The 24,929-nt window shown below is 36.5% G+C and overlaps 1 long non-coding RNA gene across 1 annotated transcript in view; it reads left to right on the top strand.

The window, feature by feature from the left end:
* LOC145671815 (uncharacterized) overlaps positions 1-16,670 on the top strand; it is a 288,536-nt gene extending 271,866 nt beyond the window's left edge. The window contains exon 3 of the long non-coding RNA XR_014128531.1: positions 16,109-16,670. This is a non-coding gene — a long non-coding RNA (uncharacterized LOC145671815). The remainder of the gene's footprint in view (positions 1-16,108) is intronic.
* Positions 16,671-24,929: the final 8,259 nt, after the last annotated feature.

Below are 24,929 nucleotides of genomic sequence, written 5' to 3'. Positions count from 1 at the left end.
GTTCCGGGAGGGCACACGTAGTATTCCGGGTAGGCACTGCTGGCACTATTTTATTTATTATTATATTATAGACATATGGTTTGGTCTTGTCCGGGGGGCACTCTCAGAGCTCCGGGGGGGGGAGTGCCTCCCGAAAAACATGTCTGGAAGAAACACTGCCCCTGACCATCGAAATCAAAACGCTCCCGGAGTACATATGATGTTGGTATCACGCAGTAATTCTGCTATTTCATATTTTGTTCAAGTGGTAAAGCTTAATTTCAAATTTAACTTTTACTACAAGATAAAATACCAAACTAATTAGTATTTGATTGCCAAATAAACTGAGAGTAGCATGCTTGACATGTTCTTATAGTCCTATCATAATAACTGAATATCACAATGCTTTTGGAATTATATTGGGATGTGCATAATGTATAGAATGAATCAACAGTTTGTTGCTATAAAATAGAATATTTAATTATTACAAACAATCAAGCTGTTGTCTTGATTATTATATTCGGACATTTTGCAAATCTCTTAAATTGATATAAGTTAATGAAAACACAAAAAGTAGAACTAAAATTTAACTTTTCGGGCTCTTTTGGCTGCAAAGGTTTTTACAGTGTCCTCAAAAGATAGCTTTGAAGCTAACTTATGCTCTATCAATATGATCTTACGATTGGTGAGTCGTTGTTGTCCTGTTAAGTTTCTGAGATTTTTTCTATGATCTTTAGTTTGCTAAAATTCCTTTCCTTGCCTTGTAGTGAAAATAAGTATTTGTCGTTTTGCGCAGTCTAATATGGCGTCCGGGTCACCAGCCCCATTTGCCTCTTCCTTAGTTACGTCAATGGTCATATTAAGTTATGCACAACACCATATTCTTATTTAGTGTGTGACATCTGAAATTATGACAAATACATTGTAAGGATCCCCACATTACAACAAAACCACATGTATAACGACAAGTGCCATTGTTTACAAAAACAGACGATACACTAAAGAGGAAGACACCAAGAAAACCGAAAGGAGACGAACCACACGAAAAGATCCGAAGGAGGACGAGCCATCCGAGGAGGATACATAAAAGAGGGACCACGGAGGAACCTAGCATCAGTCATCCAACTGATCGTAACCTATCCTAAACCTTGGAGGTTACTATGAAGCTAAGGGGTTATCCTAACCGCAACTAATCCCTGGAGGCTGCCATGAAGTTAATTGGATCATCTTAAACAACACCGTACCTCGGAAAGGCTGCTATGAGCTGAGGTTCCCTAGAACCGAATCCTTGAGAACCCTGGAGGCTGCTATGAAGCTAAGGGGTTACCCGTACAGAACATTATAACCTACAAACCTTGGTCATTATAGAGAAAATATGTTATTAGAACTTTTGTAGACACGAAAGACTTAATTTTATAATAAATTGGTGAAGAGATAAATCACGGTCCATTATTTGACTCTACCCATAAAATCGTTTCAATATAGACACCTAGTTCATTAGTTAATATGAAACCGTTTATCTTTTATCAATGGTGTATTCAAAGGGAATTATTTGACGTGTTAACACCTCTTGAGCAAGATATTATGGAAAAATAAACAATTACTATACTAATATGTGTATAATATTGTATCCTGAAAGAATATAAGATTGAGTGTTTGAAGCTTCCATTGATTAAATTTTGAATACGACATTGGATTCTACGTACGAATAAAGGAATTCTCCATTTGTTAGCTACTTATATTACTTTGCTAGCTACTAAATGCGGGAAACATCATTATTTTATTACCTTTTCTCTAGTTTTGGTGCGTTTGGGTAAAATGTTTTATTACATTTACCTCTTGACTTAGGTGGATCACTAGGTATTCTCCAAGGATGTTATAAAATAAAGGATCTGCCCTTACAAAAAATCGTGAAGCCATACGTCATAGTTTCGCCACCCTTACTCTGCCCACTCCGCCCAACAAGATCGCAATGTTTTGAGCCAACAATCATGGTGGAAACAAAAGTAGCAAATCAGGCGAAGGCGGAAACGAGAGTAGCGAATCAGACGTGCCGATGCACGGTTGTTTTTTTGGTTTCATTAATTTAAAAGAATTAAGATACATATGGGCAGATATTCTATTTTATAACATCTTTGGTACTCTCGGTGCTATGCTAAATAGTGCGGTGTTACCAGATAGTGTAATTTTTTTTATTAATGTCAGATAATAAAGGGAATAATCATGGATTTCTGCTGGGATACTTAATCGAGAAATTAATTTTCGATCCTTACCGCAATTCACAGCTAAGTCCCGCTTCTCGAACCGCAATGCAAGGATCCAGGAATATTCTTATCCAGGTTGACTACCACAGTAAACGTACACATTTGGCAACACCGCATTATGGCGTTCTGCGCAAGTTTCTTCTCAAACTCTATTTCCTTAAATGTAAATTACTATTTAAATAAAATGTGAAAAATAACACGAAAAACGGTCAAACAATATATCTATTTCGTAATAAGATCGTTAATTTAAAATATTTTACACACACAAATAAACATTTCATAAATTTGAGCACTTCTAGTAAGATCTAACAGCAAGTGCCATCTTGTGTGCTCATTGCAAAATGAATCAAATATTTTCTTTTATATGTTACCTTTTTCGATATCAGAAGATACAACCAAATGAATCAGTGTCTTGTGTTGTAGCTGAAACAATACTCTATCTTATAGTACAATATTTATAATATGTAATGTTTCATTGCGCAGTAGTTAAGGGAATGAGCTAAAATATGTACTGACTTCCGGGTGGTGATCTACCTTAACTAAAGAGAGAACCTGGAAGAATTCTTTCTTGCATGAATTTAAATGTTTCAAGAAAATAATTAAGAAATCAGGTTATTTCAATCAAGTACTTTTTTGTTAGATGTGGTAACGAAATCTCTTTTTTCGTAAACAAATTAACTAAAACACAGAATAGAAACTGGTATAAAACACTTTTCTTGTTAGCTTTTACGTTTATTAAATCGACATAGTTTGTTTACGTATGTTTGTTTAACAATGTGCTGTGTTGTCGTGTTAAATGGTTTCAGGTAGTATTTTAATTTCATATAATAGTTTCAAGAAGTAGCAATATGTACAAAGCACATAGTCAATTTAATTTCATGTTACTTCAAGCATGGGGGATTTAAGCTCTGTCATAAGACTCCATGGTCCAATCTTCGTAGTTCTGAACAGATGTCGCGAGCGTCGCTAGGGATCAGAGTTGCCAACCTCACAAAACAAAATTATCGATTTTTTGTCTTTATCATATATTCGTTATGTACGTGATAATTCGTTCGATCCCCGGCCAAGTAAATTTGTGGTGGATAGCATCGCGTGTGTCGGTTTTCTCGGATACTACCGTTTTTTTTCACATTTTTATTCCATCAATTTTTCCTTCCATCATAATTCAGTTCCTTAGCCATTTCCTCCCTTAGCTTAAAGGACATAATCATGTTAAGTTAATTTCATTTTTAAGCATGTGAATGTTTACTGTGCAGGTCTTTGATTTTCGCATTAGTGGTTATTAAAATTTGGGTTTTGAACTTTTTAAAGCAAATGTCATACATAAGCTATAGAACATATCCGTTGGAAAAGCTTTTAATGAATGTGTTTAGTACACATGAAAAATATCTTCCTGTGCAGGCTTTTGATTTCCGAGCTAGTAGCTTTATTAGTCATTATCACATTTGCGATTTAAGCTTGGTCAAGTTTTTCAAAGAAAAAGACAGCAATTGCTATTTACAAGACAAATAAGAGGAAAATACAACCAACTTCCTAACGTTAATTTGAAGTTTCGTGTTACAATTTTCACTGCTGCGTTCGTCACTTTGACGACGGTCGGCTATACGCTTGAAAGCTCGCTTCCATGGCATCACAGTATAAGTTTAGAGGTGGTTTTCAATCTTCAACATGTTATGTCATCTATTAGAATAAAAATAAGCGAAATACATAGATTTTTGTGCTTTGAGCTGCTATGTAAGATGTAAAAAGACTAATGTTGGAACATTCACTACAAGCCACGCTGAGTGAACTCGATATATCGGACGAAACATACTTCTAACACAGAAATGTATAACCAATAACGGTCATTGCTGATAGGAATGGATGTTTGCCGGCTTTTACGTGTTTCCAACAGTTCTAGACTTCTTCTTCTACTCATAATTTTTGTCAAAGCTTCTACTGGGTTCCTCTGCGCAAGGTAGCAGTTATTACTAAGTCCTTCCATGGGGACAAGATGGCTCAGTGGTAGAGCGTTTACATCTGGTGCGTGGCTTCCCGCTTTGATCCCTGGTCAAGTAAGTTGGTGGTGGACAACATCGTGTCAGTGGGTTTTCTCGGGGTACTCCCGTCTCCTTCCACATTCTCATTTCCCCAATTCTTCCATCATCATCCACTTGCCTTAAGAGGCCTCATCCCGGCGAAATTGAAATACCGCTAACTTTACAGTAATTATGTAATATCTTCAAATAGATAAAAGATAATTGAAATGTGGAACAAGAGCGCCCTAGGCAATATTGTTTTACATGAAATACCGTTATCACAACTCACCTAGTGGCCTTTCGTTTTCAGCCGTTTAGAAACGCGAAAATAAATGCCGATTTTCAATATGGCTCGAAATCCAAAGCAGATAAGTGAGTCATGATAACAGTATCTCATGTAAAATGATATTGTCTAGGGCGCTCTTGTTCCGCATTTCGGTTATCTTTTACCTATTTGAAGATATTATATAATTACTGTAAAATTAGCGGTATTTTAATTTCGACGGGATGAGGCCTCTTAATTATCCGCCTCCTAATGCTCATAATCGTGGGACTTTATACCGAGAGATTTTCGCATCTGCGCTACGTCTAACCGGGATTGTACTGCACAAAATATGTATATTAGATACGCTTTACACGTATTATGAGAATTGCAACCGAAGTGGGCGAAGAGAGAAATACATTATTATCCCATTTTTATTGAGGAAAATTGCATTACTATCTCATTAACTTGGAGGGTCGAACTTTCAACTTGGGATTTATTTAACCCCGTTAACTCCTCTATGATTAAGGTATTTCACCAAATAACAAGAGAGCTTATTTCTTAACCATGGAAGAAAGTTGATATAGGCCTATTGGTTAGTTAGACTTTAGAGTCCCTTTTTAGAAGCGAGGCTATATGTGACATGGTCCTAGGTTTAAACTGGAATCTGAACTAGTATAATGGGTTGTCCATATTTCAAGGTGCTCTCGTAGTACAATGCTCATGTTTCCTGCGTAGGGCCCAAGTTCGATCCCAGATCGCAGCGAGTGGTTTTATTGTATGTGTGAGTTTTCTCGGGGTTCTTCCGTTTTGCACCATAGTCTTCATTCCACTATTTCATTCATAAGCCTCGAACCACATGCGTGGAACGTAAAACTAAAAGAATAATTCAAAGTTGTATCACTAGGAATCGAACCCGAAACGTTATCCAAGAAACGCGCGCTTGGTGGGAGCGTGAGAGGCTCAAGTCTGGAGGAAAGATTATATCAATTGTCATTAAAATTAGATAAATTTTTAAGAAAGTTATCATGAAGCAGGCAGACAGACATACACACAATTTATATTGAGTAGCATGGTGGAATATCGGAGACGCTTGCTTCAATTAGCATAGAGTAGATAGAAAACTGTGTCCCTTCACGACGCTCCGAGAGACCTTCGATGAAGAAGAGAAGACAGTGGGATGTCTAAAATTACAAATTAATTTATGTATATATGTAGTACATGATACGCGTATTAATTTTTCCCTTAGCTTACGAGTGTGGAACATACCATAAATTCTTGGGTCGCTACTGAACAACCACAGGAATCTTCAATAGCGTTCTCTAATTTAACGATCGCACACTACTTGAAGGCATTGTGTGCCTCTCGTCTCAAACATATACAGAGAAAACACTCACAGAGACATGCACGCACACACACACACACACACACACACACACACACACACACACACACACACACACACACACACACACACACACACACACAAACACACACACGTCCCGGGGATATGGAGGGAAACTTTGCATCAACGAACTGTCGTACGAAATGCATAAATGTGTAATGAACCTAGTCGAGTGGCAGTTCTGATAAGGTAATTACAGTGTTATAGCATATGGAGATTCCACAAATAGGTCTTTCTACGTTTTGTGTTGACTTAACTTCTCTCTTGTAATGTTGCCTACAGACTTTCATCTATAAATGCGTTTTAATGTCCGTTATATTCTGAAATTAGAGTCGAAACAAAAAAAGCGTAAAAACGCAAAGTTTTTTGTTGAATGCAATGATTTTAAAGTTAATGGTTTAATTTCATTCTAAATCTGCCCATAACAACTGTTACCACGAGAAAAGAAATAGTTAATCCGTTTCTTCTTTGAAACAATATTGTTCGTAGACAGTTTCAACTATGCTAAGAGACAGCGTTTATGACATATGAGGCGGCGCATTGAGTTTCCTTTAAACACTGATAGCAAATGAGAGAGTTGCGGTGTTGCCACATCTTTGAACATATTCGCGAGACGTATCTACTATCTGCGGACCTGCTCGTGGTATAGTCTTTCTGCTTACGTAGCTACACTCCTTTACTTTTCGTTACAGCCTGTGTCATGTGCCTAGCTTATACGTCATCGATGGTGTTAGATGCTTTAGTTATGAGTTCTTTTAATGCGAAAAAACGTCCTTAAGTGATTTAGGAAAACTTGATTAGAAGTACTGTAAACCTTTCTAAAGTAAACTAGCATCAGTTCCAGTGGAAAAGTGGGCAAATTACAGAAAATATGTATATATTGAAGAACCACTATTATATATTGTAATATACTATAAGTATTCTAATTTAACTGTTACTACCTATGTGTTAGTTATTGATTTATAAATTATATATTTTGTATGCCCATTTATATGGCACCTGCCAACCTGTGCTACCTGACAACAAAAGCAGACTACATTTTACCTGGGGCCACATGTGAACGAAATAAAAAAAAACGTCATTGTACAGCCAAGGATCAACAATATACAAACCTAACATATACAGGATGTTACAAAAATATTGTACAATGTTTTGGGAACAAATTCCTCATATTACAATAACAAAATTGATTCATATGGACTTGTACTCAAAAGTGGATAGTTTCGGAGTTATAGGGTGCTGAAAATGAGAAACAAGGGAAATTTAAAAGTTCATAGCTCCATTACTATCGAATCTATCGTAGTCGGGTCAAGACATCACTTAAAAACCGGTATGTGAACTTTCCAAATATTCATGTTTAAGAATGCTCCAATACTTGCACACCAATTTTTAGAGAGGTAAGTAGAGAGTGATCAAATTCTCCCAAACAGTCTCTCTAAAATGATTGTGCAAATATCGGAGGTTCCGAAAGATAGATATTTGGATAGGTCACATACTAGTTCCTCAATGATGTCTTCACCCAACTGCGATCGGTCCTATGGTAGTGGAACAATGGACCTTTAAAGTTCATTTTTTTCATGTTTTCAGCATAACTACCAAACTATGCATTTTCGACCACAGGTCCATATAAATTTTTTTCTTAATTTGATGTGATGAATCAATTCCAAAAATGCTGTGACCAAGGGCGCCGATTTCTCTGTAAATTGGGGGGGGGGAACTATTGAGATGCAGAAGGTATATATATATGAGGTTTTAAAGACAAATTGCATTGAAATTATGCCAAATGTTGTATATTCATAAATACAATAGGGGCCACATGAGCTTTGAGGGGTTCCCAGGCCCCCCAGAATCGACGCTCTTGGCTGTGACAAATTTTGCTAATATCCTGTATATGCCTGCTCTTCAACTGAAAATTCCATGTCCACAGACAGTATCAGAATCACATCTTACTCCTTTAGGCATTTTGACAACTGCTGTCATCTAGTAAACAAAACTTGCACTGCTTAAAGACGAAAGATAGAGGTCTCCGGTGTCGCAGTTGCTTTCCTGAAATGAAAAAGAAATATGAACCTTAGAGCAAAACGGCATGTTCTTTTCGTGTGCACCTCGTATATCTAACTTAACAAGCAAATTATATCTGTTGTTGTTTCCCTTTTCCTGACAGTGACACGTATACTCTTTACGCACATACAACTTGTAAATAGCTAAATTTGATAAATGTAAACAATTTAAGCCTGTATTTAGGAAAGATTTTAATCTATAATATACGGTGAGACGAAGACTTGGTCGCAACAGTAATTATGTATAGTTTCAATACATCTCTATCACGTCCGTGGTAGCTTTAATATCTCTTGTAATTATAAGCTGTAAATTGAACCATAAATTGTTTCTTTAAGACTGTAGAATGCATGTAACATTTTGGTTTCTCTGTTCGCTTGTAGTAATATGGGAAAATATTATCTTTTTAAATTGAAATAAACCGGGATTGTAATGCTTTGATTGCAGTATTTTCTTCAAATTTGTTTAAAAGTCCTGAGAGACACAGGGCTCAGTGGTAGAGCGCTTACCTTTAGTGTGTGGGGTCCGTGGCTCGAGCTCCAGTCAAGTAAGTTTGTGGTGGACAACATCTTGTCTGTGAGTTTTCTCGGGTGCTTCCGTTTCCTCCCACTTTCTCATTCCACCAATTCTTCCATTATCATTCACTTGCCTTAATCATCCGTCTCCCTTAGCCTAAAGGGTATAATCATGGAACGTTAAACGGAAACATTTCTTTCCATTTTTCATTTTTGTTTTAAAGTACTTTACTTTACATTATAGAAATTACATTTAAAAGTGTATTACTTTGTGCATAATCTTTGTATCTATTTTTTTCTATCTGTAAAGTATGTGCTAACTTACAGAGTTCTTACAGTATAATCGATTTGGATTATTTCTAATTATGCTTCCTTTCAGTGGCGTAACTAAAGGTTGGGGGCCTTCCCGCCGACAGCGTGGAGTGGGCCCCTTCTCTAAGTCCCACATTATGATTTGGGGCCCCTTTATGGTTTGAAGTCCCCCCGCAATGCGGGGTCTGCGGTGCCCTTCTTTACGCCCGTGCTTCCTTTTCCAATTTACTTGTGTTTCGACCTCTTGGTACTGATTAGATTTAAGCAAATTTTCTCTTCTGTTGATAGTATCTTAGCAGTTAACAAGCCTGGTAATCTTTCTAACCATATTACACAGATAATTGTTCATTCGGTGAGCCAACGGTGGAATATACACTAAAATTTTAACTCACAGTACTTGAATAAGACACTCGTTTACAAAAAAATAATTTTTAAAAAAATACATTGTTCTCACTATCGTGAGGTTATCGTTTCATACTACAATGCGTTAAATGAAACCTGAAGATTAAATTTAAAATATTATTGTTTGTGAAGGTTGCCAGCAATAATACACGAACACGTGTAGAACCAAATTTTCTGTTATGTTGAACCAAGATGTTTGGAGCTGCAAGAGAGCTCATAATTTTATTTTTAATTGCAAAAGATTAGTAATTAAAATCCTATAAAGAAACAGAAATAGATTAGATCCACTCTCATCTACAAGATTACAAGATAACAATGTTTTAGAAATGTAATACTATTTCTATTTGTAAGAGATAAATGATGAAACAAAATTTAATTAGTGAGAAACGATATGATTTTAGACTCTGAAGCAAAACTCTATTTTCTTTTAATTTCTACTGATAAGTGAAAAAATATGAGAAATAAAGAAGAAATAATTGAGTGGAATGAGATCTTTTTGTCAAAGGTTAATCATGACACGTAAATACTTGGAGATAAGTATTACATTTGAAATACCTATAGAAAAGATGAATGCTCTTCATAAGTCATACCTATTTTTTATCGTATTGTTTTTAAATAAACCGATTATAATTACGGCCAATTTTCACTCGAGGAAGCTAATCATAATATTGTTAGTGTAGTTCTTTCTTGTAAGGACGATAATCTGATTGAAGCAAGAGTTAATTATTGATTGTTTTATACAATGTGTATATATTAAGTATTTTTATGGAGTGTACGTGTTTTTTTAATATGTAGAATCAAAACTCTATTCTGTCATATCCGTAATTAAAAAGCTATTAATTAGTAAATTAAATTTAAAATTCGTCTGGGTTGGTCCAGAATGGAGCAAACGGGATGGCGTTACCAGTCCGGTGTTCCATGTGCGTCGTGAAAACAATTAGGAAATTATGGAGAAAACAACAAAATTCGACCCGCAACAATGATATGCTGACTGTGTATCTCCACACTTCTGATCATCGGCTAAATGTTTCACTAAGACGCTTCCCTGCTATGTTCGAGGGAATTTTAAGTTAATTCAACCTGAATCCTCCTGCAACCCACATTACATTGGTTGTAAGTGGGTTGCATAAGGATTAGTTGCTAATACCATGTCGCCCCAGGAAAGCAGAAAGGTGCTAAGCTCCAGTTTCCTTAATTTCCAACTAAGTGCGCATCCTGACTACCCATTTCATGTTTAATGTTGTGCAGAAAGGAGACAATATGAAAGGTCTGCAGTGAAAACTGAGTTCTAGAAGAAAGAAAGAATCGGAATTAATTAGTGTTTCATCGTTTTTAGAGCTCCTCCGTGGCTAAGCGGTTAGCGTACGCGCCTTTGGCGTGGGAGACCCGGGTTCGATTCCCGGCGGGAGGTCGTGTAATTCGGATTCCACGTTAATCAGTAGGTCCACGTCTCACAGAGCCTCGCTGCTGAAAGGGACACTAAACTAAAATCAGCTCAGCTCATTCGTTTTTATTCATCTCCTAAGAAATTTGCATTTTAGCGTCGCCCTTTTGCTTTCTGTGGGCGACATATTAAAAAAATTCTTCTGTTCGGAGGAAGCTGTGGAGGAAACAGTAAAATTGTTTCAACAATAATGATATGCTGATAGTGAATACAGCAGTGAATACAGCTAAGACGCTTCCGTGTGTGTTTTTTTGCCAGGGACCTTGAGGATTTAATTGAAACCTTAGATGCCCTGCAACCCACATTACATTGCTTGTAAGTGGTTGCATAAGGAGAAGGTGATAATAGTTAATACAGGTATTTAAAAAGAAGCTTCTTGGTTCGTACAGTGTCATCGACGTAATTTTCTTTCTAAATTAAAACATGTTATGGAAGTACAATTAGTAAGTTATGTAGCAAACAGCAAAATTCGGTAAACAATAATAATATACTGATTGTGAATCTATTCACTTTTGATCATCGGCTAGCTGTTTGCCTAACAAGTAGACCTCACCACTTCGCCGTTGCGTTAGCAAAAGGAAACGACTACTGTCCTAGAGTAGGGTTGAATATAAGATATTGACAAAAATTTTAGCTGCTAATGAGCACTAGAAATATGGGAAAACGAAATAAAAACATGAATGTGGGAAAGCCATCTATAATATAATTTGATAGTTGCAAGACCGATATTTCTTCGAAATAGATGGAGGAACAATAGTTATGACTTCAACTATGTAAATCGAGTTAGGAGGGATGTTTTCATGGCATTTCAGATCATGGCCGCCATCTTGAAATCCGCCATATTGGATCGACGTCAACTTTTTCAAATGGAAAGAGGGCCATGTGAGGTATCAAACAACAATGATTTTTTCCACCCAATCTCATACACTAATTACTTTGTCCATATCTAGAACGGTTTACGACTTACAGTTCTTTCAATGTTGAAAAGTTCGTTGTTTGTAGCAGATAACAGATAACTACAGTGGCAATGAACATAGCTCCAGAGACAGCATTCTTACAGAACAAAATTGCGGCAATGCAAGAAACGAAAGTCCTCAGCATTCATAAAGTGGTTCTGACCTCGCCACTTCGTGTGTGCGTTTGTAGATTCAAACTGAAACTATAAGCAGTTGGGGAAGCACGATGAAGAGAATAGCAATATTGGTTGCCAATGGCATTCCTGGTCGTAGCAGCTACGGTATACGGTAGCAGCTTACGTGAATCGTGTACCATTCTACAGCGACAAACTCTTTGTAAGGAGACAAGTGCAGGAAATATATTATTTTCACTGTGAGTTCTACCCGTGAACTTGGAAGTGTTTGAGAAATAGTTATTTCGTTTATTGTATTAAGCCTGTAATTCTGTGAGGTGCGTGCGTGTAGGTGTGTTAGGGAGAGTGTGTGCAGGCAACAATTCTAGACTAAAAAAGCGGCACACCATGGCGTTAAATAAGGCAAACATTGCTATGTACCTCCTGCAGCAGTTACAGACATTACGGTTCAAGCACAATGCAACAAATATATCAGAACAGAAAAGAGTAATCGCAGATGACATAATTAGATTCCTAGCAGATGAAGAATTGGAATTCGAAATGGAATACACTCTGGATATTCTAGAGGAGGCACATCATGAGATAAACAATCAAGAAGCTAGTGTGGAAGCTGAATGATATGTGAATTGCTTTTGGTCGAATACAGGGAGCAGGAATTCACTTATGCTGGATACCTGAGAATTATTTAATAATGAAGAGGTGCGAAGTACAATATCTCCACCTGGGAAATCAGTGGAAGTGTGACAAATTCCAAAAGGTACAACCGGCATATTTCAACCTTTCCATGTATTTTTTTTAGACAATACAAAACATTGGCGTACTATATGTGATTATGTAATAAAGGACGAACATTTCCATTCAAACCTGCATGACAGAGATATTGTCACTCTGCATTCCCTTGTGTACAATCAATTTCAGCCTCCCCGCTTCACAGGAATGATTAAATAAGCATTTAAATCAGTATATATTGATGAGCCGATCGAATGGTTCGAAGTGGCGAAGAAGCACGCTTTCAATATTTCCGGCATTAACTTTTGTGATATTTGTGACGCTTCATTTTTTATTTGGTGCTCATGGTACTCTGCAAAATTCTGTTTTGTCCATTTTATCAATGCTGAGGACTTGCATTTCTTGAATTGCCGTAATTTTGTCCAGTAAGAATGCTATATCTGGAGCTATTATTCATTGTCACTATAGTTATCTGTTATCTTCTACAAAGAACGAATTTTTCAACATTGAAATAACTGTAAGTTGTAAACCGTTCTAGATATGGACAAAGTAATTAGTGTATGGTGGAAAAAATCATTGTTGTTTGATACCTCACATGGCCCTCTTTCCATTTAAAAAAGTTGACGTCGATCCAATATGGCGGATTTCAAGATGGCGGCCATGATCTGGAATGCCATAAAAACATCCCTCCTAACTCGATTTACATAGTTGAAGTCATAACTATTGTTCCTCCATCTATTTCGAAAAAATATCGGTCTTGCAACTATCAAATAATACTGTAGATGGCTTTCCCACATTCATGTTTCTATTTCCTTTTCCCCATATTTCTAGTGCTCATTAGCAGCTAAAATTTTTGTCAATATCTTATATTCAACCCTACTCTAGGACAGTAGTCGTTTCCTTTTGCTAAAGCAACGGCGAAGTGGTGAGGTCTACTTGTAAGATGTTTCTTTGTTTTGTGCCAGGGAATTTTTAACATTCAGTAAACCCTAGCCGTACTGCAACCCACATTACACTGACTGCAAGTGGGTTGCATAAGGGCTAGGCACTAATACCTTGTATTTAAAAAAAGGTTTCTCCGTTCTCAGAGTGCCATCGACCTACTTTTCTTCTAAATTTAAGATCATGATATTTGAAACAGAGATAGCTGGTGCACTTTGGCTGCCTAGAGTTTAACGTTCATTCTTGACAACGAGTCAATATGAAACGGGTTACTATAGTTTTAAGTGCAAGGAAACATACATACATCATCAATTTCATTCACATCTAAGACAAAATTTAATTTCCCGTGTAGCTACTTGGTTAGCTTACCTCTTTGGCGTGAGATACCCAGGTTCGTTTCCCGGTGGGATCTCATGTGATTTGGATCCCAATTTAAGCTGTAGATCCATGTCTCATGTAATCTTGTTGCTGTACGTGACGGTAATTATAACTCAATCCAACCAATCAAGGACAAAATTACCATTCATTTAGTTACGAATATGATCACTGTGATCATTTACTTCATAACCTCTTCAGTGCTGGCACAAAGCGGTCCACATTATTTGTAACTATCGCTTGAAATATGATGCTATCTAATGAAGAAGATTAGTAATAAACACAGGTGGCAGGTACACAAACGTTACAAAGCAGTTGCCACAGAATAGAAGCAAAAAAAGAAAAAAAAACAGGTGCACATATGTGCACCTATGGACTGAATAGGTTAATGCCTTCTAAAAGTATATTTGTAAAAGTATATTACAAGCATATTTGTAAAAAGAATTGAATTTTAACAAATGATATACAATTGTATCATTCTTAGTTGTATATCCCCTGAAACGTAATATTTATATATATGCTAGTGACCATGAATCCTACTATAAATTACTTTACTATCATCTTTACTTGTGTTTCTTGATCTATGAACAGATATATTTACTCTCACTTCAATCATTACATAATTCTCTTGTTTATTATACCGTCAATTTACAACGGTATGTTGTATATTTCATTATTATGAGCATTTTTTTTTAGATAGTTTGTACTATTATCTATCTGTACTGGTCTTAGGAATATGATCAGAGGTGCAATAACCGAGCAGATTTTGTATAGAAAAAAAGGAAGAAAAGGAAATTGTAAATTTATTATTATTATTATTATTATTATTATTATTATTATTATTATTATTATTATTATTATTATTATTATTATTTTATTATTGTTTGTTTCCCTTAGTGACAATCTTGCAAAAATGATAAGATGATAGGTAGAAGATTAGGAAGTCCTCAGAATAATTCATGTTAAAGGAATTAAAAGTTTGTATCCTGAACACTAAATGAAGGTAAAATAAATAAATAATATTTACGTTTTAGTGTTCTTTTATACATATTGTGGCTCAAGTGATATTTATTAGGAACTACGGGAAAGAAAAAATATAGATTTTGTTCCAAATTAATATTATTTTCCTGTAACATCACAGCATATTTAGTACAGGAAAAATTGACTTAAAAAGTGTTATTCTGAAAAAAAAAAATATTCCCAACATGAAATTTTGGTCAGGGGTCACATTTGGTATTGGATTTAAGAATCTAATGAGTCCATAAAAATTCGAGGGGGGGAAAGTCGTTTTATTGGGGGGAGGGGGAAATCGTGAAAAAATGAAAAAAAAAATATTCCCAACATGGAAGTTTGGTCAAGAGTCACATTTGGTATTGGATTTAAGAATGTAATGAGTCCATAAAAATTCGAGGGGGGATTCGTTTTGGGGGTGGAAATTCGTTTTTTTTGGGGGGGGAAAGGGGGAACTGGATGAATAGTAAAAACTTAAAAAGTATGTCATATAGGGTGTCTGCTAATAGGTTTTGAGGTACGCTGAATCGATTAAAGCTAATATCAAATTGATAAAACAAGTAGTTTTTAATATAAAAATGTTTATTATAAATACGTGCAGTTGTTTTTTGTGATGGAGAATAGTTTAATATCAGCATAACGCTTTTTGGACAATCTTGCAATTCTAATGAAAGCTGCGACCTGTTCTTTTAACATTTTGAGAAAATCTTTCTTAGTTGCTGTCTGTAGATGAAACTGTAATGTAATTCAAGATATAGGTTTAGATCAGATTTAACTGGAAGTTGGCATGAAGATCACCAGATGAGAGATCAAAAGATGTGAAACTTTTTTGTTTACATTGTTGGAGTCGATATCTATTTAAGAAAAGTTAACGAATGTCGATCATTAAAGAAATATTAAGATTTAGTGTTTACGGAACGTTTGTTGTGAAGAAATTGTGTGTTTCATATTTTTTAAATGTGTAGTCATCTTGTAACTTCTGCTGGTACTCGTTTCATGCGTGAGTTTACGTTCCCTGATTTATGTAGTTGGGTCTTCTTTTAAGGGTAGTAGCACTTCTGTGAATAAATATTTTACTAATGATGTCATCAGCACGACTTGGTTCTTAATTTGAATCTCATTCTGAGATTATTAAAGAATAGTTTAATACAGCATTAGTTACTTCATTTACTGAAGGCGTTGATACATTATATGTTATTTTGTTGTTTTGCAAGAGTTTTTGAAAATCACGAATCGATATTTAATAAAGTATGCAATATAAATAACCACTGCATTGACTACTGTTTACTTTTTTACTTTCAGGGTATTTGTGAGCTGGATGATGAATCCACATCGTAAAGGAAGCTTTGGGATACCGTAGAAGCTGAGCAAAAATCTAATAACTTGCGAACTGAAAATGTGTGACACTGATTGTGAAGGTGATGACGGGAAAACCTACGACCTGTGTTTTATTTGTGATGAACTAGTGGAGAGTGAAAAAGTAGTTCCAAGTCCTGCAGCTATACAGACTATTATAAAGTGTAGCAAAGAAAGAGGAGATGGGAAGTACAAGTTGGTAAAGGAAGATAGCAGGATAGTAGTCCATCGATCCTGCAGGAAGAAGTATACAAAATCATTTTATGTCCATAAGGCTAAAAGAGAGTCAGGAGAAACGGAAGATGAATTTGCCTACTCACCACAGAAACGGTTAAGATCAACAGGTAGTTTCGATTTTGTTGGTGTCTGTTTTTTCTGCTGTGAGAAAGTTGCTGCTGATCTAAGTAAGAAAAATGTGAACAGAAAAATTCGTGTTGCTAGGTCTGAATAGTTTCAAGAAATCAGTGGAAACAATTGCCCTTAAACGGAGAGACAAATGGGGACGGGAAGTTTATGGAAGAATCGGCACAGTGAAGATTGAGGTCGTGCAACCGAAATATCACTATGCTTGTTGAAAAAACTTCCAAAATATAAGTGCTTCTACATCAACGCCAGGACGTCCTCAAAGTGATGAAATCACCCAAGGTATGCAGGTTATATACTCATTTCTTGAAGAAAGTGATGGTTGCCAATTCTCAATGAATGAACTGAGCGAAGTAGCGTCAGATTACTCGATCAGCATACCAACAATAAAGATGAAGTTGCGTGAGCGCTATGGGGATGAAATAGTAATAACGAGCGATGAAAGAAAACGAACAGTTGTATGTTTCCGTAATACAGGTGAACAAATCATAAGTGATCGCTGGTATGAAGAGAGAAAGAAAAACCAGGAGGATGAAGAAATGAGAATCATGATGAAGGCAGGGGAAATAGCTAGAAAATGTATTGAGAACACAATATATGAACAACGATCATACAGTAACACACGTAATTACGTAAAAGATATATTTGAGAACGTTCCAAAATCTCTACAAGTTTTTTTTGACACTGTTACCCCCCCAAAAAAAGATCACGTAAGTCAGAATCACTGAAAAAAAAATGTGCTGTTTTAAACCACTGCTTGATTTCACTTGTGAAACCAAACTTGTTTTTGTCTCCTGTTCTGCTTGGTATAGCATCTTTCATACATCAAAAAGTTGGATCTAGGTTACTCATTCAAGTGCTCTCAAACTTGGGTGTCTGTGCAAGTTATCACGATTTAAAGTATCCAAGCTCCATCTCTGACAGTTGATTCTGGCACATTCGCTCAACTTGTTTTCGATAACTGTGACGTAAATGTGAATACCATAGATGGTTCTGGGACATTTCACAATATGGCTGGTATTATGTGCGTTACCCCAACCGAAGCTGTTCAACACTCTGGCGATCAAATAACCAAGCAAACAAAATTAACACACTCTTGTATAGCTGCAAAGAAAGGGCTAGTTGCAGTCATGAAATGTCCAATTACAAATGGAGTTGGACTGAGTAAATTCACTTTTGCAGATCTAGATAAATTAATGCCTGAGATTAATAAGTATGATGATTTCCCAACACCTGTAGATGTTTTATGGATGTTTGGTAAAATGTGGAACAAACATGGGATACCTGGCTGGCAGGGCTTTTTGGAAAAAGTGACATCAAGTGAATATAGTGATGTTTCCAAAATAATACAGTTGCCGTTCATCATGGCTCCAGCATCTGATCCTGATACTGTTTATACGGCTCTTATGATGGCGATCAAAGAGGGAAACAAAATAGATCTGAAACCCGTTTTTGTCACTTTTGATTTACCTTTGTTTATGAAAGCAGTAGACATTGTGCTCTCAGCGCCTCCTGATTCTCCATTAAACAGAGTTGTAGTAAGACTGGGTGGGTTTCATCTTCTTATTTCCTTTTTGGGCACGATTGGATTTATCATGGCAGATAGTGGGTTACAAGAGCTACTAAGTGTTGTGTACGCTGAGAACACGGTTAAGCACATACTCAGTGGACATGCTTACGCACGTGCTATCCGTGCTCACATGTTGCTGTGTACAGCTGTTGGAAAACACATACTACAAGACGTAACTGTTTCTCCTGAAGAAGAGATACAAATGAAATATTTACTTAAGGATTTTGAAGACCTACCGACAACCAAAACCCGCATTGAGGAGGACATATAAGTAAAAAGTGTATGTGAACAACTGAAAAAACATATCACAGAAATAGAAGATCGAGGACGCACGGCAAAGCTTTGGATGCAATACTTTAAAATGGTTACTTTAGTAAAGCGGTTTATCGAAGCGAAAAGAACAGGGAACTGGGAACTCCGCTTGTACACAGTAAAGTTGATGGTACCTTATTTCATAGCAAGTGGACATATACACTATACAAAAGCATGCTGTACATACTTGCAGCTTATGTCCACGTTACCTACAAAAATTAACCCAGATGAATACCGTAAATTTGCAGGACCACACTCGAGCGTGCTCCATAAGCTGTACTCAGATTGGTATTTTGCTCTTGCAAAGGAACTTGCTCGACTTCGCAGTGTATTTGCATGAAAAGTGGCGTCAAGTGTTCACCGCTATGTAAAGTCTGTGAAGGAGGAGCATGTCTCAACAGAAGAGGATACTGCAACTACCCATATCGAAGATGAGGTCGAACTTGTGTGTGGTGTTGATGAAGCTATTGTTGATGATGACGAGGAGAATTATTTACTATGTTAATATGATTGTTACCTACGATATAATATGCTTCATACAAATTAATTCATCACAGTCTAATTGTAGCACATTTTCCTATTCCTCGAGTTCCTCGAGTTTCCCCTCCCCCCCAAAAAAAACAAATCCCCCCCAAAACGAATCCCCCCTCGATTTTTTATGGACTCATTAGATTCTTAAATCCAATACCAAATGTGAATCTTGACCAAACTTCCATGTTGGGAATAATTTTGTTTTCATTTTTTCACGATTTCCCCCTCCCCCCAATAAAACGACTTTCCCCCCCTCGAATTTTTATGGACTCATTAGATTCTTAAATCCAATACCAAATGTGATCCCTGACGAAAATTTCATGTTGGGAATATTTTTTTTTCAGAACCAAATAATTTTTCCTGTACTAATTAGTTACATGACTGAACCTAGCCACGAAAAGCAAACTACAACTTTGTCTTGCTATATCAGCCATCTACTGACATTTAATGGTTGCAATTATTTGCCAATTGGGCTACAAAAATATACACATCCCAATGTATAGTACAATGGTTTTGTGTATAAGCTTTAGAATCTTCTTTGTATCCGAATGCAGATATAGGTGCAGTTTCACATAATTAGCAATTAGTTCTATTATTGAAATTGAAATTAAAGATTCCATATAAAGACTTAAAAATTTTCTAAAGTAACTGTTCAAATTCTTTTCTTAGTTACATATTTTAGGGTTGTATATTGTCTTAATTGTACATTTTTGTATTAATTTTTCAATTTAATATTCCTACATTATGAAAAACTAGTAAAGTGTCCAATCCTGAAGAAAATATATTTCCGGCCTAATAGAGAATAGATCTGTATCGCATATGTCAAGTCCAGCTAATATATTTGAACATAAACTTCATAATAGAATTTTTGATCGTGTTAAACCATATACAGGGTAGACTATTTATCTAACTGCCCTTGAAATTATTGACGTTGATTTCATCTTATTTTAAACATCGCTAGCAATATGTATTGCACGTTCGATTAAGTTCGTCACATTATAGGATTATATAGAGTATATTTCCAAGTTCAAATCATGAACAGTTATATTTTTATATTATTCACCAATAATTTGCCCCGAGTTATCAAGTACTCCAAATATTTGTTGTATACAGATTACATGGAATTATGGAAATAAAAGCCAAATCAGGCAAGACATATTTAAAATTGATTTTGTAGCTGCAATATACTTCTGTGTAGATTATAGTAACTGTGAATACTTTTAGGGCATGTAATCCGAACATCAATCTACGGTGCTGACAAAATTCGTGAGAGTGTATGAGGAATTCATATTTTATTCACGAAGAAGTCCAAAATTGCCAAATTTCGTAACCTTTTATTTGTCACAAAGGTAAAATCTGTTTTGTTCTATATTCCATTATTGTTCCGTAATATTTTATAATTGGTCCTGAAAACATAAATCATCTTACAGGATAAATGTTTTACATTTCGATAACTTTTTTGAATTATCGTCCTATCTTGGCCATGGCAAAATTGATAAACTAATTTTATATTATGCATTCCACTAAACTACAATTGTGATCATTATTGGAAACGACCGATACGTTAACTTTAACATTTGCACTACTTACGTAATTTCTTGTTAGTATTCTTTCACCAATGCATTACCTGTTCTTAGTTTATATCTTCATTAACGTATGTATAGACAGACAAAACCCTTAGAATCAATCTTTACGTAATGTTAGTAATATGCATCGATTTAACAACGCGACAATATTACACATACATATCAGCAGTTAAAATAAACATTTCGTTTTCTTCTTTATTTAGCACTAGCTGTTACGCCTGTATTTCCCACGGGTCAGATAAAATATATCTATGTAAACAAACTGAACAACGAAAGAAAAGAAAACACTTATTTTCACTAATGGATTTGTCACTAATATCGGTCATTTTGGATTATTTTTACATGTCTTGGTCCCCTCCCCTCCCGGTGACCCCGGCCCACATAAAATGGTGGCTGAAGTTAAAAGTCATCACTAATGGAAATGCCATCATTGATCTGAGCGACCGCTGAAACTATGGTTTTGACACTAATATCGGTCATTTTGGATTCCTTTTATATATCTCGGTATTATCTTCCCTGTGACACCAACCTGCAGCCGAATGGGGGTGAATTTGGAAGTTAATGCGATCGGAGTTTCACCTTTGATCTCAGCGACCGCAAAAACTATAAATTCTGCATTAACATCGGTCATTTTCTACTACTTTTACATGTCCCGGTAAACGCCCTCCTGCGACCCCCTGGTTCGAATTAAAAGAATGCTTCGTCTTGGTCTGGGGCCTCAACCAAGGTACCTGTGACCAAAATTTGGTAACTCTAGGTCCACGCGTATGGTACCCAGGCCGCACACACACACACACACACACACACACAAACAAATTCTTAATATTATTCAGTACCGGTATATTAGATAGACAGTGCTAGAAATTCCAAATTGAAATTGCTTGTTTGCGGTGTATAAATGTCCCTCAATTACATCCCAACATATTTATCTGTGTATAAATGTCTCACAATTATATGAATGTTTACTTATACTAATGGAATTCAATCGCTATCTCCCAGTTTATAAACATCTGCATGAATAAGTACTAATTTCATGTGAGCATCAAATGTTTACCACTTCCTGTTCAAAAGTCATAAAATCTCAAACTCGATGTTGCAGTGCAAATTGACACCCTGTAGTAATAGCATAGATGAGTAGGTAAAAATTGCGTACACATATGTGTCTTTCGAGAACGTTTATGCAACCTCATAGAAGAAGAGGAAATCAAATTGTTATTGTGGAAGAAACAAAGAAAGTTGGAACATTACCTTGAATTAATTTGTTGATTAAAGCCACAAAACTTCAGGAAAAACACAATATTCGCTACCCTAAAACACATTAACGCAACGGCTAGCCTGACAGAGCGAACACTGTGAGGCTATGAACAATGTTAATATTCATTTAAATTGCTCGGATAATAGAAACCGTGTGGCCGCGACCGACAATTACTCACAAAGAATATGCCACAAAATTGTCATTCGTTGCAGCTTTCCAAAGCATTCAGACTACACAGTTTAATTTCTCATTTTGTGGAAATTCAATTGACAAAACGTTACTGGCAACACTGTCGAGCAAATATCTGGTGGACCACAATTAATTACGCATGTTGGAACGGCCTCTCTATCATTTGCACGTGTACATGCAATGGACGGTACTCTTTTATTAAACAGTAGGTCTTTTGCTCAAACAAGCACTTTTAATATTAATCTACCACCAGATGGAAATAGCTCCAATATAGTACACAGTTAGGTGAGATGGTTGTTCCAGAAAGCAAATAACTGACTTTACAATGAAACCGAAATATTTTCGTTACGTTAGTTTCGGTGTCAAACATATGTTTACTGATGTGTTAGTTGGCAGTAACGTTTAAATGATTTATGATATCAACAATCATGGGATTTAAGATTAGGCAATTTAAAGAGTCCTTAACGGTGTATCATACACTGTTATTTACAGCGCATTAATATCTATGACGAACTATTTTGTTTTCTTCTCTGATATGCACTAAAATTTCAATAGCGAATCTAAGAATAATTACTATCTTGTCCCTTAAGCTTCTATATAATCCGGAAGTGACAGAAATAAATTACCTCTAATGTTAACATTGATTGCTATATACTGAGAAAAATCCGTTCTCCGGACAGCGGTATATTGTACAAATATACGGAATTCTTATGTTTACTATATAAATCAGTACGGAGCGTACATTATCCATATGCTACATATGCACTGTCCTTAGAAGTTACATTGTCACTGCAGGATGTCTGACATCTAACAGTCTTCCGTATATTATACATGTATACGTATGTTATATACGTCAGCTATACGTTACATACCGGTTCGTTCGCACGGAAAATACGTTTATTCGAAACATTTGTACGGAAAGTACGTATCAAATATGCTTTTTCAGTTATATGTTTGCTGTACGCTAAGTTGAAAACCACAGGATTTACATACGTAACCTTCATTTATACGTACGCCACATATGTTTTTTCCTCAGTGTAGATTGGAAATGGTAACAGATAGCGAGAAGCTGTTTTCTGCAAGCAACTAAGCAAACGAAGAATATATTCTATATCCTCTAATGGAGGTGGAATATATCCTGTACCATCCTGTCCAGGAGTTGTTACCCTGCTAGACCTTTCTCTCTACAGTCATCAGTGACTATCCTTCTTGGTTTTCCTCTACCTCTGTTTCCATCGCGTTTTCATGGCGATCCCCTTTCTGATCACATAGTGGTTTGCTCTTCTCAGTAGATCACCATACCACTGCAGTCTTCTTTCTTGGATCTTCTTAGATATCTATATAACCTTAATTGTTCCTCCTACTGTTTCATACCTCATTCTGTCTCATGTTGTTATCCCACAAATCCAGCGCTGCACTATCATTTCAGTATCATTGAATCTTTTTATGTGCTTGATTTATTGACCATTTTTGTGCTCCGTCAAACGTTGCTGGCCTAACAATTTGTTTTGGTTAAACATACCATAATTCTTTACCGTGATTATGTTGTCACGTAATTGAAAGGAAAAATATTTAACAATGTTAAATTAGTTTGTAACATCCATTATTCAGAAGTGTAGTATTTTATAAAGGTAACCAAGAAAGTTCTGTCCATTTTTCATCCACCACCTTTGAACATCCATATGTCACCTAAGACGTACCTTGAGGAACAAAAACTAGTCCCCATCAGCATCGACTACTTTCTTCCAACGTTCTGCCAAGGCTATGGATTCCATCGCGATAAAACTTGGTGGGCCTTAAAGCTAAGAAGGTATCAAGTGCATTGTGTACTTCTACTAAAAATTTGAACTGGTGTCCTCTAAGGTGATTGTCCGAGGACTGGAACAGGTGATAATCGGACGGTACAATGACCAGTGAGTATGGCGGATGCAATAGTATTTCCTATCCAAGCCGTAGAATGGTGTACCGGTCTATCCTAGCCACGTAGGTCTTACGTTAGCGTTATCCTGTAACAGGATGACCAATATACGATTCAGAAGTGCTGGCTCCAGAGTTTTGAGCTTTTATTGAACACGGCTCAACTGCTGAGAGAACACAGTTGCGTTGATACTCTGACAATCGGTAGCAGTTCCCGATGCACGATGCCGCGAGGAGTTCACCAAACACACACGAAAACCTTTTACTGCAGTGCTGGTTTCGGCTGTTTTGGAATAGGTTCATGGGATGCTAACCAATGATGACGGAACCGTGGAGCTTCGTACTGGACCAGCTTCTCATCACACGTCAACACCCTGTCCAGAAGTGGCTCCTTCCTCAGACGAGACAGCAAAGAAACACAGATGTTTGCTCGCGTTGCCTTCTGGCCCGAAGCCAAATCATGTGTTACCCATCTACCTAACTTGTCGTGCTTCCCAAATTGATGGAGGTGTTGCCAAATGGTTTCTCCACTCACACTGAATTGTAGTCTCAGTTCTTCACGTCTGGCCCTGTTCGCCTCAGTTGCTGCCTGAAGATCTTCATTTTGTACATATGTTGATCTTCTGGCACATGGTGCATCTTCAAGTCTTTCGTCACCGTCCTTAAACTCGTAAATCACCGTTACACAGTCCGCGTAGTCATGACACTCTCATCAATAGCCTGGCATATCTTCTATCCCGCTGCAGCGGCGTTTTATCCCAGTTTGAACTCGTATATAATACACGTCCTTATGACGCTCTGTGGAGGTCCCATGTTCACTCTGTCCTTACCCAAGTTCACGATGTAACTGAACTGCCACAACCAGATAGTATGATGGATATACCCACAGCAACAACTGACTTTCGCCTAATCTCCATTCACAATCAACTCACGATGTGAGGGCCAATTGAACACAGACTTCTACAAAAAACGACAGAATTTTCTTGGTTACCTTTATAATTAACTGAGTGTATATTTGAATTGCGAATCTTGCAGCGTTACATC

This window comes from Thermobia domestica, chromosome 15, assembly GCF_964235325.1.
Source record: "Thermobia domestica chromosome 15, izTheDome1.hap1.1, whole genome shotgun sequence".
NCBI lineage: Eukaryota > Metazoa > Arthropoda > Insecta > Zygentoma > Lepismatidae > Thermobia > Thermobia domestica.
This window is presented reverse-complemented; position numbering and strand designations above follow the sequence as displayed.